The 16233-nt window shown below is 40.6% G+C and overlaps 1 long non-coding RNA gene across 1 annotated transcript; it reads left to right on the top strand.

The window, feature by feature from the left end:
* The first annotated feature begins 3948 nt into the window (after positions 1-3948).
* On the top strand, positions 3949-15329 carry LOC128608787 (uncharacterized). The gene is made up of 3 exons (XR_008386125.1): positions 3949-5843; positions 5978-6059; positions 15285-15329. It is a non-coding gene; the product is annotated as an uncharacterized LOC128608787 (long non-coding RNA).
* Positions 15330-16233: the final 904 nt, after the last annotated feature.

Raw genomic sequence — 16233 nt, 5'->3', positions numbered from 1 at the left:
GAAAGAAGTACCCTTATTCCCTATTATTTACTCTGTCGTCCGTACTTGTTTTCACTCTTGCCCACTGCCCTCTCCCTCTCTTGGGTTTCACTATCTGATCCAAGTTATCACAGTCTTTTGTCTTACCTTGCTTTTCTTTTTCTAGCCTGCTCTCTTGCTTTTCTCTCTGTTCGTCTCTCCCTTCCTCTGTCACCTTTTATGTTGTTTAGAATGGCCTTGGACTTGCTAGCCAAGCCAAACAGAGTAATCGCTCTCCCTTGGTGATTACGCCACTTTGGCTTGGTGGGAATGAATCGAAGGGAGCTTTATCGGCATTGTATAACATCAGCACTTTCTCCCGGCCCAGCAGCTAAGATAATTGAAGGTGGTTCTTCAGGAAGTGCCTGAAAGAGTCCCCTTGTCTAGGCTGGGTAGGGTGGGAGCACGCCAGCTGGGGGCTGGGCTCTGAGAGCAGGAAACCCTGCTCAGCATGCTGAGGGAGAATGGAATGTTTATAAAGAGCACGCTTGGAACTTCCAGGATGAGGGTGTGAACTGCTGCCGTTCTTGCTCCCTCTTTCTAATCGCCGGCTCAGCTGAGGTGGAGGACAGGGAAGCTGTGACTCGGCCGTGTCACTCTGGCACCATGTTAGCTGATGCCGCAGCGGGGACAACCCACTTCCAGGATGTAAGTGTGTAGAGAGTGCCGGGGTCAGTAAGAATCAAGGCGGGGGTCCTGCATCCTGATTTCAACAGGACAGCCAGAGGCGGCAGGCTGGGAGACGGCAGCCTGGGCGTGTTTGTGTGTGTATGTGGGTGAGAATGAGTGAGTGCGTGTGAGGAGTGGGGAGTGCGTAGGAAGCAGAGAAGGAGGGGAAAAAAACGTGGGTGTTGAGGGGGCGAGTGAAAGCAGGATGCTAGCAAGTGAGTGCAGCTTAGGGAGAGGGGGCGAGATAGAGTGAGAGCGAGCAGCAATCTCAGCTGCTTTTCATCTGACACCTTTTAAAGGGCCAACCAAGGGGTGGAGGAGCAGACGGGCAGGCTCCATTAAATGCTCTCACACTCTTTCCCACCCACCATCCAACTCCTACCCAAAACCCAGCCATCGCTGGTGACAAGGGACAGTAAAGAGGGGCCATAACTCCCTGCCTATTACTAGATTGATTTACCACTGAAGGATTATAGGCTTTCAGAACAACATACATGCTAATTGCCTGTTATTATTCAGGATGGTGGTTATTTAATATCAGAGAGGCCTGAGAGATGAATCATCTCAGATGGTCTGTTGTATTTGGGTGTGATTGGACTATGCTTTTTTTAATCTAATCTGTAGTCTAATTTCTTCAGCAATGTTCAGATTTCACATATAAATTGATCATTTAAAATAAGACTCTATATATTCAGTATTAATAGCCAGCACTGCTGGAACTGAGAGAAACAGTATCCATGTGAGCCCTAATGTATACGATAATCACCACAGCTATAAATCAGTAATGATAACAGAGTTTTAATAGAGTGCCAGTTTCCACAGTGGGAGTGTTTTACATTCTCCTAGCTGGGTCACACTTTTCTCCATTTGCTTGGCAAATTGCTCATTGTCAGCTCTTTCAAACACATGGTTGGCATGGCTACCAGGCATCTCTGTGGCAGGTCTTGTGCCTTTAAAAGATGGGCCTGTGGGTGTGTGTACATGTGTGTGAAGTGGAATGTAATACAAGCATGCCATATCTGTGGCTGATAAGGCTTGTGAAGTCATGCCTCACCAGCATGACCATGACGTTGTAGTTGTGTCGCTGTTACCTTGTGACCACCAGCTCTGCAGCCACCTAATATAGCCATGCAGTGCCAGGAGTGAGCCAAGCAGGCCAGCTCGATTAGGAGTGAGGGGGGAGTGCCTCATAGTCCTGACATTGCTAACCAGCTGACTGCCCAGATTCCTACATTGCTCAGTCTGGCCAAGCCAAGTCATGTGTGGAAGTGTACTCTTTCTGAACGCACGGTCACTATGCCAGGCACTTTTCCTCTGCGTTTGATGTGGTGACCTGATTTTGGAACTGACTGCTATGCTATGTAAAGGGCTTGGGTTAGGATTTCTCTATACAATCAAAGAATATGACTGCTGGGGTGCTGATCAATGATTATTACTCATTATTACTCATACAGTTTTGTGTGCTGATACAAAATTGAGTGTTTGAGCTTATGTGTAAATGTTTCGTTTAAATTTTGTAGTGATTTTGGATTTAGTGGAAGGGATTTTTAAGGAAGGGTTCCACATATTACCAATGCAATAATATTATCTACAGTTCTGAGCACAAAAATATATTACCTTAACTGAAATTTAAACAGTAAAAGTTTATGTATTATATTATATTATATTATATTATATTATATTATATTTAATAAAATAGATAAGTAATTCATTTTTATCAGGTCTTGGTGAGGGTGAGAGGTCAGGCAGAGGGGTCTCAGGCTCTCTTTGATCTCTACCTTTATGGAGCTATTGGCAGCCATGGCTTACACCTTCTACAACAAAAGAATGCCAGGAATTCATCTGAATTCCTGTGAGAGCTTATTATCTTCATTATTTGCTTAAAGATAGCAGCATTCCTGTCTTTCAGTGTGGTATAAATATTACCCTACCCAGATTAAAGCTATAATCAGGATGTCCCTAAAGCTAAACAGAATTTAAATTGACCTGTTTTACCCTGTTTCATTCAGATGATTCATTAAAAATATGTAGGTATTAATACGTAGGTTTTACATTTACAGAAAATGAACACAACAATGTAAAATGTTACAGAACCTAATGATTTGTAATGATTGGTAAACTAATGATCAGTTTTAAAATTCACTTTATAACTAACTGAGTATAACCAAGAAGCTAATTTTAATCTTAATAATTTTAATATTTTTTAAACAATGTATCTGCATTGATAATAAAGAATACAAAATTATATCTGAATTAAATAAAAGTAAATTCACAAAGGCAAGTAAACAGAAATTATTGTCTTCAAACAAAAGTATATTAAAAAAGTCCCATTCAATATATTCAATTCAATATACAAAAGTAGATTAAAAAGGTCCCGTTATATATATATATATATATATATATATATATATATATATATTTCTAGCCTCAAATAGAAAAGTCCTGTAATTCTAAAATTATTCACTTACACATTATGAATTCCCTCCTGAAAGAGAAGAATGTTTGTAATAGTCCATTAAGTCACTGATCTCACAGGCCACAATGCAACATGTGTATGTTAGTAGAAGTCATTATCTAATATCTAAGGTAGTTTAGATAATTCTGAAAGTGGGAGCAATGTGTTTCTTCCTCTGGAAGTAATTCATCCCTTAAATGAAACAAGTAGGAAGCACATGATTTTAATAACAATAAGTGCTTCAGCACGCTCTGTACTTACATTTCAAAGCTCCTGAGTCACTAAACTTCAGCCCACTGACAAGAAAATGAGCATGTGACACGTTACGATGTGTGATTCATCGCCACCTCCTCTCCTCTATTTCAATACAAGCTGTCTATGCTGCGGTGAGCTCGGTTGGACCATCCAGACTGACACAGCGGGACATAACAAACACACACACATGCACACAGTACACACAGTCACACCGTCTGCCATGCACAGACTGCCAGGGAGAAATGGGCAGTGAAGAGAAAGATCTATACCCATAGTATGTAAGCTCATCTTGTTCAGTAAAATATTAGTATTATTAGCTCAATAGATGTAATACATAATATGGATATATAAATATGTATCTATCTATATATCTATCCGGATTATATATATATATATATATATATATATATATATATATATATATATATATATATATATATATATATATATATATATATATATATGTATGTATGTATAAAGGGTTTATGATGTTTTTCATTTTCAATATTTACATTTCTAATTTTATTGTTGAAAGGAGAGATATAACAACAGTTACTGAAATAATTTTTCATATATTTTATTGGGTTAATTAAATGTCAAATTAAATTGCACAAATCCTCATGAATTATAATCTTAGATGAAAATAATACCCACAGTAGCGCTCTAAAAATCATTACTAAGATGTGTGGATATGTGTGGATAGGTTATCCCCTCTCTTGCATAACTAACCGTCCTGAAAGATTGACAGTGGATGAGGAATTGGTGAAGCAAATCAGCGTGTGTTAGGAATTGTTAGAGCGTATGAGTTGCACCAATGCTGGTTAGCGGGCTGGTATTTGTGTACTTTAAATTGGGACTGAACTGCATTATTTTGCCCAGGAATTGGGGGGGTAAATCAGAGCTTGTGTGATCTGAGCTTGGCCTAGCCGGCAGTGCGTGGGGATGACTCAGTCACTTTCCTGGTGACTAACAACACAAATATGGGAGTTTAAAAGTAGTTTCAGTGCCGCTGTGGCTCCACATGGCCGCTGAGAGAGTGACAAGCAGGTGGATTGGTAATTAATTCCCTTTCTCTCATGCTCTTTCCTGAGTTAATCCAGGTGAAAGGTGAGCTTGTGAAAGAAAATGGTATTGAGCCATTTGAGTACAATATAGGGTTTCCCAGAATCCATGTGAAATTCAGTACTTTCTTCTGGATGCAGAGGTGGAGATGAAGCCAGGAGAATGGGCTGGAGATTAAAGGGAATGAGCTAGATTATAACACTACTGAGAAAAGCATTACCTGTCCAAAAAGCAAACTTGCTCTGTGGCCTCACCTTTATTGAATTTCCATAAACCATAAAGATCCTGTTGGTATAGAGTCGCTTCATTTTTATTAAAGATTACAAATTAGATTTGGATGTAGGTTGGGGAAAAATATTTTTCTATATATATTTTGTCATGAATCTTTATTAATAATGTATTATTGATAATACTATTACCAGTGGTTTACTGAAGCATGTTTCTGTAACTTGCCATATACATTTGCTAATAGGTTCACTTTGGTATCACTCAATGAATAATGACAAATCTGCTTGTTTCCCTTTTTTTCCAAGGATAATATAACAGATGTTAAGTTTTATGGAAATACTGTGATGTCTGTGGAGCACTAACACACTGCAAGAGGTTATTTCTTCAGCTGCACATTGTCATAGACAGCATGTGACACTCTGGGGGCTCCCTTTGAGAAAGCAGGGCTGAAGTTCATAAAGCCTCATTAGGTTCATTGAATATGCTGGAAGTGAATAAAGAGTGCCAAACATTTGCCTTATGTAGAGACACTGACCATTTTACAAACATGCAAGCAGGGGAGTTTCCTGCTGTTGAGGATCCGCGACATAGCCTAGGCATTCTCAGTCGGCCTTGCTTGCTTTTCTCCCCTCCTCCCACTATACTCATTTTTTTTTCTGAATGGGTGTCCTCTGTCTAACCTCTCAATTCAGAATGTTGAAACAGGACACTGTGCTAAACAGTGATAGGTTGCCAGAGAAATGCTCAGCCCCTCAAAGCCAGCTATAGGACCTCTGGGAGTCAGTCTGCAGTGTATAACCGCTTGACAAGAGAGAGAGAGAGAGAGAGAGAGAGAAGGAGGGCCATTCTAGAGGAAGGGAGGGAGCAACTCGGAGCGAGAGAGCGAGGGAGGGAGAGGATTTTAAATCCGATGACAGTGATAACAGTGATAGTCAGCTCAGGCTCGAGTGGCGGAAGGGTCTCAGCTGAATCAGGAAGCCACCTCTGGTTTGACATATACAGCTTTTATCACCAATGTTGCTGTCACTTTAAGACTGTTACTGATTAGCCGCTGAAGACTGACTGGACAGAGAAAAAAAGGACAGACCAAAAAAGAGAGACAGAAAGGAAGAGAGAAGGAGAGAGTTTCAAGCTGGAAATCACATGGAGAACACCAGTAATATGCTTGAGCTGACCGGGGAGCTCTGTTTTATTTTCCAGCAGTAATTCCGGCGCATTGACATGCTATGAATCTGATCTCTTTTTCTCTCTGTGTTTCTTTCTGCCTCTCTGTGATTGTGGGTTCTGAAGAGGCTGGACAGGGAGAAGACTGAGACTCAGCACATGCAAGCAACATTCAGCCATCAGGAAATACTCCTTTCACCCAGACTGAGTAAGTGAACAAGGGGGGGTGGGTGTTGGGGGGGAGACAGAAAGCTCTGTCTACTAATGGATATCATATGGCGCGTGTTAAAATTGAGAAATTGTTTGCAGATTTGTGATAACTAGTCTTGAGAAAAGTTAGAATTATAAAAAATAAAATAAAAATTGTGCTTTATGTTAATGTATATTAATTATATTATATGTGTGCGTGTGTTTTTGGTTTGTTAGTGCTTATGTGGCTACATGTGCTTTGTGTGGCTAGGACTGCCATTTATTAAGTGTTCTTGCTTTCTCAACGTGTCACATGAGGAACCTTTTTGGGGGGGGATAGCTCTTGTGGTAAATGAAACTGATTTTTGAGCTGCCATAGGAGACAGGTCTGGATTTTTTGTGGTATGACAGCTTAGGCTGTCTTTTTGCTTTTGTATGGAAGAAATTTAGCTGCTCCCTGCACAGGCTAATCTTTTTTTTTTTTTTTTTTTTTAAATTAGTGGGGAATTCCCCTTGGTAGCAATCATGAGATCCCCCCGAGTAAGTTGTGGCTGCTTCTAGTGAATTCTGAATGAGGAACTATGTACACACTGTCCTATACAGCACGGTGCTGTTTCTTATGAATGAATGGGCTGGAGAAAGTCCAGCGCTGATTGGTCAGTTGCTTTTGGCTAATCAGATGACAAGCTCTCTGATTAGCCCATGAGTGGTCGGTCAGTGGGTGGAGTTACCGGTCTTCAGACTTACAGTGCCTTCTGCCTCTTACTGACCAGCTGTTAGGGTGATGCTGGACCGAAACCTATTGGACAAAAGCTATTGGTGTGTATGTATGTGTGTGTGTAGTCACTGGACACACACAGCATGTAAGTAAGCAGGCATGCTGGATTTGGCCTCTTGCCCAGCTGTTCATCAGAATACAGCGTAACGTCATAAAGTTGACCTTTATAAAGTAAGCATTAACTGCCAATAATGTTTTGTCTCAGGAAATTATTTAATTGCTGCCAAAGCACAGAGTCCAGGGACATCAGAACATCTGATTTGGTTAAATTATATGGCAGCTATTAGTTTTAAATTAAGGAAATGCAGTTGCTAGAAATATTAATAGTAATATATTGCTCTTTTAAATTCAAGAGGTCTAAATGATAAAGAAGTGTTATATAGACAAATTATATCTCAGTTTTGGGGGTTTTTTTTTGGGAAAGAGCTAGAAAATACTTATTGCATAATTAATTTTTAAGCCATCACTTTGTGAGAAATTTTGTATAAGTCCAGGTAGTAGATACACCGCTAACTAAAGTGTACCTTTGCCACCAAGCTGTAGTGACGGAACTCAGACTCAGACCAGCCTATAAAGGTGCAAAGGCCACTAAACTGCTGCCACACTAACCTAATTATTTTCCTTCCGGAAACTAGCTCACACAATAGCCTCCCTAAAATTAGACCTCAAGGCTAGCGGCCACCATTGGAGGCTCCAAGCGGAAGTGGAAGACTGAGAGAGTGGGTGTGGGGAGGGTGTGTGCGGGTTTCTGTTGGACTGATGCTTTGTCCCTCTAGAAAGGAATGTGGCGGTCACACATTGACCTCTGTGCGTGCAACACGCTTTCATGGGAAGGTGCAGCCTTCCCTGGCCCCCTCCCACCATCGGCCTCACGTACCGTCACACACCTTCTGTGCTTTAGTACCATATAATACTAACCACTCCCAAACCCCTCTATCTATCTGTGCCAAGATCTATTCACATTCTCACCGTATATGAAGCCTGCTCATGATGTTAACTCTGTGGATTGCCATATGGAAAAGAAGGCAAGTTTGTGTGTGGAAGTCACAAAATGTTTCTCTCACTTTAAGAATTAGATCAGACTCAACACAGTGCTTTGCTTGTCTCTAATAACAACTCCAAAGCAGATATTGGTATGGTATTATAATTTATATTCAGATAGTATTCTTATTTAATTATTAACAAGATCTTGGATTAATGTGGTATAATCAAACTACTCATATTTACTTCAGATAGTACTTAAAGAGTGTAATGTGTTATAAGCAGCATTAAATATGTATATGTTAATTTGGGCGTCACCATTTTTGAGCTCACATTTGCAGGAGTTTCACTGCTACTAGTGAATCATCATGGTTTGGATTTTTTTTTTTTGTAAGGGAGAGAATAGAGTACTCATTTTTCACTTGCTCTGTCAGACGTTACACCTACTCTCACTGAGGTAGGAGTGGCTGGTGGAAAGGTGCTGGGCATACACTGGCACGTAACACCCAGGTGGAGAGTGTAAGGTAACACATACGTGTACCAAGGGGTGTGTACCATTATAATGATGTCACTAAGTAGGTTATTGTGCCATGACTACCATACGTGTCCCACAGGCCAAGCTTGTATATCTTGAGTGATTCCAGAAGAGCTCCAAGATCAGATTATGCTCCTTTTGCTGGGCTTACACTAGTCTGTTTACACAACAACTGAAGTCTCAAGCTTGAATTGTGGAGTTAAGACCAGCATCCTGTAAGAGACATGGATTCCTTACCCACTTTATCTTCTTACCTCACTGATGTTGGTAATGACAGTTGAGATATGATAGCAGATGTGGTTGTGTGAATGTGAGGGTGTGTGCATGACGTACGAACTCAGGTAATGGCAGGACATGCACTTGCACACACCCTTCTTTGTGCGTGTCACCATGCCCATATTTGGCCAGTGTTTCCTCTCCTGGGCAACACACAGGCAGTGCATTGAACTGCAGTAAACCTAGGGTAGTCAGAAAGTGACTCCACAAGTGGACACACCTCATGGAACAGGAGAATCATTGGAGATGGGAAAACCATCACCAGCCATTCCCATTTAAAAAATGTTATACCTTTTTAGTACAGCATATTGGGTATGGCACAATGTGTGGAGGTTTAACGTGTGTTAATTTTTAACCTAATTCAATGTTAAGCAAACCCTAAAAATATCACAGAAACCTTTTTATACATAGTTTGCTCCTGTGTAGTAAAAAAAATCAACTGTTTTTGTTTAATGTTAAGGAAGAGACACTGGTGAGCTTAGCAATAGCAAATGAAGATGAACACTTACCTTAGTTATGGAATGGAGAAAAAAATATCTGATATGATTGAACATGTATGGCTGCCAGCTGAACTGACACAGGAGAGGGCAGTAGTGGCTGACCAAAGAAAACATGTTATTCATGATGTGACTGCATAGCATTATTGATGATAAATTCATCAGAATTATACAGAAACTTTTCAAGTGCTCAGATCCCAACCAAATCCCTCAGTGCTTCAATGTCTATCGGCATACTCAACTAAAACATACTACTAAAGCAACAGGGACAATGATTGGAACATTCCTGACATGAACCACACTGAAAATGCACCTTACTTATCAAAGACAAAGGTAAAACTCAACCACCTCCCCCCAAAAAATTAGGAACTGTAAATATAGGTTTGGCAACGCGTCTATTCAGGTTTTGAAACGTACCTAATTTTGTTTTAAAGGTCTCATACAATAGATTTACATGAGTCCAATGTCAAAAAACACTTTAATTTGCTCATACTTTAAGTTGCAGCATTACCTTTTTTCCGCAGTGTCAAAAACAACTCGTTCAATGATCCGTTCATTCTAAACTGAACCTATTCTGCTCTCAATGGTCAGATGTCCCAGTCTGTTGTGATTGGTCTACCTTACAGCACATGTCGGAAAGGGAACATCCACTACAATATCCGAGTTTACCATATCCACAATAATGTGTGCACTGCTCTAACCTGCTAATTATTGATGCTCCTGTTGGAGACAATTGGTGCACTGGCAGGCCAAACTCTTTACTGCCTCCATGATGTGCACAGCAAGGTGGAAGGGATTCAGTCATCAGCAGCAGGGTCAGTGTGCTCCTAAACAGAGTGGGTATTATGGCTATTTTAAGGAGCGTTGTGCTGCTCTAATGGAACGGAATTTATCGGTCTTCATTTAGATGTAATGCTATACACTTGAGCATGGTTCAAGAGCACGACCGGACCTTGGGCGACTCAGAGAGTTATTCATACTGAAGAACATAAATCCTTTGCACTTCAGTCCAGTGTATGTGTGTATGTGTTCTTCCAGTGTGCTGAAAAGAAGCATTGCCTCAACAGTACTGTGGTAATGAAGTTGACTGTGGCTGTGAATGTCAGCCTGAATGGCAGAGGATGTGTATTTACAGTATGCATGTGTGTATGCCTCTATGGCTCACACATCACTTTGCTCCACATTGCGGTGAAAGATTTCTTTTTACCTTGAACTTGGTCTACCCACAGACTTTTTACCCTAAGTCCTGCATTAAAGAGCCATAAAGCAAATGAACTTCCCAGTCCTCCTGTCAGCCTGCTTTCTCCAATGGCAAGGTTTTCTTGTATTCCATGACCTCTGAAGGTAAAAGGAGACTGTGTGTCTTGCCTGGCCTCTTGGAGGTTATCAACATTTTTGAAACTGGTCAGAACCAGTTATGCTCACCTTCCCAGTTTTTGAGCAATCAGCTAATGGAATTATATGATAAAAGTCAGTAGCACCCCTACACTCTGTGTGGAGCAAGTAAGTAGAAGTTGAGTGAAATGAATCCCTTCCAGGCCTCTGATGAGGTCCAGACCAAGGATCCCAGACCTAACCCTTCATCAGGCTTTATGCAGCTGAAGGCTCTTCCTCAAATTAAATTAGACTTTAAAAACAACCCATCAGCCTCTGGAATGTAAGGGGGACCACCTCATCAAGGTAATACATCTGTGTTTTGACCCATGAAGTTCCCCAATTCTCTACCCGCTTTCATGAGATAGCTCTGGGAATATAGCCATGTTCTAGGCAACAAGAGTGTATCTTCAGAGGAAGTCACAACAGTAACTGACATTTTCAGGCTTCTTTCAACATGACGACAGGAAAATGGCAAAAGATAGAGGGTCTTCAGAAAAAAAAAATCGATTTTAATCAGGGTGTGAGCACTGGCTGGAAGAGATATAGGAGTGTAGAGGTTTCTGTTATGGTGTCATAAGTAAAAATGGGTCTGGATTGGTTGTGATTGCGTCGGTGGGGCTGCTGATAAGAGTGTGAAGGAAATATCACTTTGGACAGTGTTCACCTCTCTTCAGCTAATATGAGCAGTACTGAGCATGGGGTTTGACAGGCTGTGGGTTGTGTTTGTGCATTTATTTATGGAGTTTGCTGACATTGATTCTCACATTGTCATTTAGAGCAAAAAAAGGACCATAGGCAGAGTATCAGGTTCTCTTTTGTTTTGTTTTGCTTATGGTACACAAATATACAAAACATAATGGGGAATTTCTTGTTGTTTGACGCCATTTGCCGTTATGTCAGGCAAATTAGATGTTAAGCTAATATTATTAGATACCATCATTTTTCCATGAATTTGTTTATTTACTTGTCTACCTGATGACATCTGGCTTTATTGAGCTCACTGATTGGAAATTGCCTAATGTGAGTTGCATAAGGTAGAACTGTAATTTAAATGCAATTGTATTGCAAATAACAAAAGTTGCACAAACGTTGCATCATGTAACCCCAGCTTTGCACCCAAACAGGAACACGTTCACACAAACCCCTACACTCACACTTTCTCCTTCCCCCTCTCTGTGCTGCCCCACCTCCTCTGGTGGGTGAGGGCAATGATTCAGTTCCTGTTCAGTGGCAGACCACGTTGACAGAACTCTGGTCAGGGGCTTGGCTGTTGCTCCTCTCAGAATGTGGATGTGGTCAGGCCCAGTCATCTCTCAGGCATCTTGGAGGAAACCCACATCAACTGAAACACGCTGGGTCTCCAGGAATAGCCTTGCCAGCAAGACTACTACCCCCCCACCCCCACCCCCCCAGACTCTAAACCGTGCCCTCCCATTTTTAGCCCTAGAGCCATGATAGTAAAAATAGTGAGGAGCAGCACCCAGAAAGCAAGCTGTGGATCTGCCAAATATCTACTCCACCATCAAGAGATCGACTGCCAGCAAAGTAGCCATTAAAGTCAGTAGCACTGATAGTAGTCCATAAGTAGATCTTCCCAAATAGTGCCTAGTATGTATTTATAAGGACTGGAAACATTAACAGTTTAGGTTTCAGTAGTAAAAATGCAAATGAAAATTTGTTAAAATGTTGAATAACGTTGGTCTTTGTTTTTGTACATATAATAGCATGCATCTACATATCCTGGTGTCTTCAGCCTTGTTGAAGTTGAGCACTATTAAGTCTCAAGTCTTCCACAAGGGCTCCTTCTTGCAGAAATCTAGCTTATTGTTTGTTTCTCTTTGTCCAGTAGATCCTGAAGTTGGGATGAGGTGTTGCGAGGGAAATGCTTAGCAGTCTGCAAGATTAGAGGCTCTTGGTATTATAAACTCACCACTTTACTTCTTTGTAATAAAGAAGAAGCTCTCAGAGCACTAATCATTTGGAGTTAAAATGTATCGTGTTCTCTGGCACAGAGAGAGCCTCACTCTGGAAGATTGGTGGATTAGCTTGAGCATCATCTACTCAACATGAGGGCTGGCTTGCTTCACGATTTCCCAGATGGTCATTTTCTCATTGTTTCTCAGTACTGGTTATAAGGCGTTGAAAGGACACCAACTTTTATAAATATGTATCAGTAGTATTGATATTGTTTTCAGAAATTGAGTTGTACAAATAGACTAAACATTTATGTTCTTTTCTTTCTTACAGGTTCAGAGGGTTCACATTACAGTTTAATTTTATATGTGATAATGCCATCTTCTAGCTCTTAGCTAAGAACAGTGAAACAGATTTTCATTATTACGTTATTATTTTTTTTTAATTCTATTGTTGCAAATTGCTAGACCTTTTGTGGAAATGACATGCTTGAATCTAGATCAGAGTCCAAATGTTGCTGTCCACTTAGTCTTGTGGAAATAAAAGCGAGTGTTGTAAAATGTCATAAAATAACAAATTCTAAAATAAATAATTTTAGGTTCGTTATAAGCACTAAATGTTAAAATACACCACAAGTCTTTGAAGCAATTTGGGCACTACTGATTTGCTGAGTTTCATTCAATAACCACTTACTGTACAAGCTAGGAAAGCACTTTAAAATCGATTATATAGGATAGAACTCTGAAGCCCCTTAGCTCTTTCTTTCTCTCTGAATTGTCTAAACTCCCTCTGAGCTGATCACTAGACCTGGAAGGTTATGAATGGAATGTTCACAAATTCTCCTGATGGCTACAGATCATTACTGAGACTGTGGCTCACGCCAGGGCATACAGCAGAGTAGCAGCCGGAAGCAAATACCTCCCTAGGGAACATCAGGCTATGTTATCCCCCATCCCCCCTACCACCCGCACGCAGGCACGCACACACACACAGACACACACACACACACACACACACACACACACATGCGTGGGAGAGAACCATCTGTAACTTGTATTTTTAAAGTCATTTATTTAATGTATGTCAGTCATGAAACGGAACACACCTATTATGAGTTTGGTATGGTATATATAGTATTGCGAGTCTTACCATGAAGTGAATTTCCACACAGCATACACAGAACCAAAGATTTCAAAACTGGTCTGGTGAGTTTTCCTAAAAATCTGCTATAGTGCAATGAGATCAGTTGTATATGTTGAATTAGTAATGGGCTATGAAGTATCTGGAAATTGGTGTATTGGGATTTCATAGTAATATTGCTATATATTTGTCAGTCAGGAAAGTGCTGTGGGATATTAACTGTTATTTTGTAAGTTACATATGACACATCTTGAAAAGGAACCAAAAAATAACTAGTCAGACTGAGTATTGTCAATATCAATTAGTATATTTGCCAGCGATATGCTTTGATAGTAAGTACTCAGTACTAAAATAGGCCATCAGTCAATATAAACTTCCTGCAGCTCAGTAAAATCCCACTTAGTGTTTTTCTGATAATTATGGCTCAACCATTGTTCCATTTAGTGATCTGTATTGTACAGTGACGTTGTGGTGGACAATGTCTTAAAATGCCACAAAGCTTTGTCAGCACAACTAAAAAATCAAACCACAAACACACATTCCACTCAGTCAACATATTGCAATTTTTACATCAGCATTTCCGAAGTAACAAGTCTGAATTTCCCATTTTCTGTGCACTCAAAACGACAAGTTCACTCTCGTATGACAGTGGGAACCTCATTATTGAATACCCAGCCTTATAGCTATATTCTAGCAACTTTATATTGTATCTTCTACTGACTGTGCCTTTACCATGCAGGATAATGTCACGCTCAGAATCTCCCAGCATCAGTCTCAGAGCCTGATCAGGCGGGCACTGACAGTTAGCAGGGACATTGCGCTGGAATTTAGACAGGGTCACAAGGGTGGGAACAGTTTCCACAACAGAGAAAAATTTGAGTCAAATGACCATCAGCTGGTCCAAGAATCAATATGGTCACAAGGACTCAGGTATGCTTGGCTGGAGCCACTACTGAGGATGTGAAATGTCTTTGCTCTCACTGCCTTCATGACTCACTTGTGTTCAGGGGTTTGTCTTGAACTGTTATGTATATAATTTTGGCATATTTCACTTTTGCTGCACACATAACAAAATTAAGAAGCGGTCTCAAATGATTGTGCAGTGCCATTGATCAGCATCTGGTCAATTTGTTTTTAAAGCAGATTTTGGAACAGATTTCAGTAGTCAGTCAGACTTATCTGTTTCTTCCCAACCAGGGTGTATTCCTACCAGTGTTCCTGGGATCCACCACTACCTTGAATAGGATATAGTGGCTACTGAAGATGAATTAATTAACATACTGAAAGTACAAGGAAAATTATGTAGTTAGATAAGCAAAAGACAAGTGGATAGGTCTATGTCCACTTTAGGGACCTGGGAGTTAAAGGGGTCAAACATTGGGTTCAGTGTTTGGAATCATATCCTCCACTTACTTTCACTCTCTCACTCACTCACTATAATAGCAAAAACATTGTTGAAACAACACGCTCTGTCTAACTGGTTAACAGAAGTGTTTCGTGTGCAGCAGAACCACAGTTTATGTTTGTATACCTTTCTGACTGCAGGCTAATGGGGATGAATGAGAGCTATTTGCAAGCCTTAACAGTGTACTTAGAAAATGCCCATCAGGAAATTATCCACCACCTACTGTTGTCCCCCTGTGCATGTTTGCATAAAGAAAGAATGGCTCTGTTCACAATTTCTAACCACCAACCCTTCTCTCTCTCTCTCTCTCTCTCTCTCTCTCTCTCTCTCTCTTCTTTCAGTGAGCAAGGATGCCAAGGCACTGAAGCTGACTCTGTTTTACAACGAGGGCTGTTTCTGTGCCATACTGGTTTGCTCATGAGCTGCTCAGTAGTCAGTGTAGATCCTGTGTTGCAATCAGCAGCTACATCTGGCTACTGGGTCTCTGATGGCATTCTGTGCTTCCTGTTGGCACATTCCATTCAGATTATGTGGTATGTGGACTCCATCCTGTCATTCACAAAATAGCACCCTCTGTATTAGAAGGGCTGAAGACTTTCCCTACTCTTGTTATTTAATTTAGCTGTCCATAAGGGTTTCAGAATTTGACCTCTTCACACATCTCCATTAGTTTATTGTGTTTTTGGCTTATTGTTTCTCTAAATAATTTGACACGCACTCTGCATGCAGTGGTGTTGTTGAAGCAACTAGAAATTATTTCAGACTTCTGTTTTGACATGGTGGTATTGTCCGATGAATGGATCCAGCCATTGTCTCTCGGCTGACTGTTGAAGATGCAGTTTGAGTGATTTGATGACAAAGGAGAAGGCAAGATGTCACATTCTTTGTGTGATTAGGCTGTCATAGTGGCTGGGTTTGTGTGAATGCCTTCAGTTGCTGACGGCTGAGAAATAATGAATGTGAATCTTTTGCACATGCAGAAGCCCATCACTTTGCGAGGGCGAATGATGAATTCTTTTGTGTTGTCCCGAACCTGGCATACAATGTAGAATTCTGTGTGGTACAATCTACAGCTACATTGTCTGCTGGGTTTCAGGCTGGCCAAAAATGCTCATCAGTTCATTATATGAATAGGTAAGTAACCAACTGTTATTAAATGTTTAAAGTAAATGTTGAGAACACAATAAAAAAAAAAGTAATAAAACATGCAGTGGAGTGTTTCTCATTATTTCTTGGAGGACCCTCTACAGGAAAGAGAATTCTATTTGAACACAATGTTTCAGTGATGAA

Source organism: Ictalurus furcatus, chromosome 6 (assembly GCF_023375685.1).
Source record: "Ictalurus furcatus strain D&B chromosome 6, Billie_1.0, whole genome shotgun sequence".
Lineage (NCBI taxonomy): Eukaryota > Metazoa > Chordata > Actinopteri > Siluriformes > Ictaluridae > Ictalurus > Ictalurus furcatus.
Note: the sequence above shows the minus strand (reverse complement) of the source record. Positions and strands in the feature narration are given on the sequence as shown.